Source organism: Belonocnema kinseyi, chromosome 6 (assembly GCF_010883055.1).
Source record: "Belonocnema kinseyi isolate 2016_QV_RU_SX_M_011 chromosome 6, B_treatae_v1, whole genome shotgun sequence".
NCBI classification, from domain to species: Eukaryota; Metazoa; Arthropoda; class Insecta; order Hymenoptera; family Cynipidae; genus Belonocnema; species Belonocnema kinseyi.
Window position 1 is genome coordinate 23,036,448 of NC_046662.1, and position 3,360 is coordinate 23,039,807.

Here is a 3,360-nt window from a genome sequence, read left to right on the forward strand (position 1 = left end):
AGCGATTTGATGACGCAAAAGTTTTAAATTATTGTTACTTTTGTTACTATGATGTCTCCAATATGGGTCTGTCGCGATATATCGAATGGTCATATTTAACGAGAAGTTGGAAATGGGTAGGGATTTAACCCACATTATTTTTTTACTGATCATATGGGTGCCTTCCCGCCCGCACGAAACATTGGAAAAGAGAAGGGTTTTAACAAAGTTATTTTTCTGACCTTTTAAATGGGTGTTTATGGCCGTTTTAGTGTTTAAAAGCACTTAAACGGTGATGTAAATGTGGTCATATCCCTTCATTTATCGTTTAATAAAAAATTCTAATAGTTTGTTAACAAAAACAATGTTTTTCTAGTCAAAAAACAGGTGACGCCCCTATTCTGCACTTGCACCCCGAGCTTTATCCTTCGCAATAAATTTGCACTCACCTACTCTTAATTGCTTTCCTACATTAAATCTATGTTTTTTAAAATACTAGCTAATGTTTAGTTTAATTCTAGCTAAATAAATAATGAAATTACGTCTTAAGTTAAATCGTAAAAATAACATATAAAGAATACCAATGGTAGTCGAGATTGCATGAACTATTTTATATATACATACATTTTGTTTTCTTACATCTTTTTCTAGACTATTTTCTGATAGCCTTAAAAATACAATGCGCTATTTGAATCAAGCAAGCATACATTTGTTTTGATATTATAGAAAGAAACTTGTTTTGTACCTTTTAAAGGGTTTACCATTCGTTAATTCTGACTTCTTCAAACGATTTTCAAGCTTTGGAAATCACAATATTTTAATAATAATAATATCAAAAAATGGGACATTTCGTAAAATTTGGAAACAAGAATTTGCAATCAACTAAATTCAAATTAAAGACTCTTCCATAATTTCGAAAAATTGTAACTTTCTCAATGATATTTTGTTTTCATTCACATTTTTGTACAGATTTTTACCATAATAAATTGCACATAACAAAAATTCGATATCATTTTTTAGCCAATTTAATTTTTTTTAAATTGTAAATAATAATTCCATATGCTTCTAAAATATGAAAACCTGGTGTTTCTAACATAATTAAATCCTATCTTAGATCTACCAGCTCTTTAAAAAAGTACATACCAAAATTTAAAAAAAAATCGTTTAAAAACAACGATTCTTTTTAAAAAATTTCATTCCTATCCCATCCCTTAATTAATCAAATAGTATAACTCACGTTTCATTCATCATTCTCTGCCAGTCAATTAACAACAACACCTCCTGCCCAGCCAGCTCCAACAACAATAAAATCTAATTACTTAGGCTCAGGTTTGCATTTTATATTATCATCTTTTTATTCTCCCACTAATTTCGAAATCAAGACCACAAGCCTCAACAGCATGTTGTGACATGTCTCGTGGTATCCACGGCATATTTCTAAGTAACCAAATAATTATATAAGTTCAACTTTTCTACAGTTAAATATTCAGTTAATAATTTCATTATAAAATTTACAACGTAAATTTTTATGAACTTTTGTGAATTTCGATCGGAACTATATAGTTCCAAAATAATTATTAAACAAAATTATTGTACGAGTTTCTTACATAAAGAATGGCGTATATTAATAATTTTAATTACCTTCAAATTATTCTTTTAAAAAATGGTCAGTTTACCTCACAGGTATCAAAAAAGTTTGAATTATAAGAAACAACAAATGCAGTGAACTAACGATCTTTATTTGTCAAAAAAAAAATCCCAGAATATTATGATACATCTACAACTATGGGCAATTGCCTAGTTTATTTCATGCACGCACGAAACTAAATGCAATAAATGGTTATTATTATGCAGAATAGAAATAGAATACTCGGAATTATCTGGGTATAAGTAACGACAGTAAATATTGGTTATAGGTGCACGGACAATAGTATTATACAAAGCCACATTTTACCTATTATTGTTTTTGTTCATTTTCATGTTGCAAATATTGAAAGTTACTTGCATTGCACACAAAACTTTCTCTAGTTCTTTTTCTGTCAGGTAATTATAGTGCATATTGTGTAAACCTATAAACATTCACAACAAAATGCTAGTCCCCAAGAGTACGCTGATTTGATGTTGTTTTGAGTTTGCAACAAAAATGAGACACCGGAGAATGATAATGCACCTATGTTCATGTCATAGTTTCACACTTTAAATATTTTAATTTTGAGAAGAAAATCTCAGTTCAAGAGCATAACAAACAAACTGCAACAAAAATGATTTCGCTGTTTTTCTGTGTTTGCAAAACTTTTATTATTCCAAAATATAAAATAAGCATTTTTTAGAATTATGACGTGGGTACCAGAAAAATGTTCCAGGACTTTGTATTTCAAACTGAACAGTTTTGGCTTGTCAGCCATCGACAATTATGTCCTTGGCATTTATTACTAACTTATTTTCATGGTTGGCAGACAGAAATTTTATTATAGAACTGAAATTTAAATTGTAGAATGGGTTGAGATTTGATTAAATTTTTTTGAAAATCTATCGCTACAATTTTATTGTGAGGAAAACTAGATTCTTTGTTAATAAAATTAAATAATGAGTTATTTTCTGTCCCACAGTATGAAATGTTGGTTTTATAAAATGTAAATTTTGAAAGGATTTAATAGATTTAAAAAAATGTTTTGAGATTAAAACATTTCAAAATATTTTCAAAGTTGAAAAAAATCAAGAAGATTTGCAGATCATCTTTCTGATTAAGCAGAATTTTTTTTTTATTTCAGGGAAAACACCATAATTTTAACATGTATTGAAAACGTTTAGAAAGAACCCCCACAAACAGTATGAGAAAATATCTTTCAGTGAAATTGGCTGAAACTTGGTAAGTGAGATCAGTAATAAATGCGAGTTTAATAATGATAAATGTTTCGCGCATCCCGAAACTGTTGAACGCTAAGCGCTCAAAATTTTAATTGGATATAATATCACTACTATAACTTCAAACAAGGTGTCGCAGTGGGGTCAGAATCAAGTGAGATTCTTATTAAAGTAATCTATGTCACGCACTGATCTAAACGATCAGACGCTACGGCTTGAATGATATTCAAAAACTCTTCACGGTAAATTACGTTATCTTTGAATAAAAAATTTTATTTTCTGGAACGTATATGATATATTGATACCTCACCTAAACTTTCTTATAAACAAAGAAGCACATATATTGTTTAACACAGTAGTTTTTAATTTAAAAATAAGATAACATATATTATACATGAATGAATAATTTCGATTTATTAAGATCCCATATAACATAAATCATTATGCAGATTTAAAATTATTTCTTTCTAGTTACGACTGTGTTTTTACTGCTAGAGGACAAGTAACCCATGAACT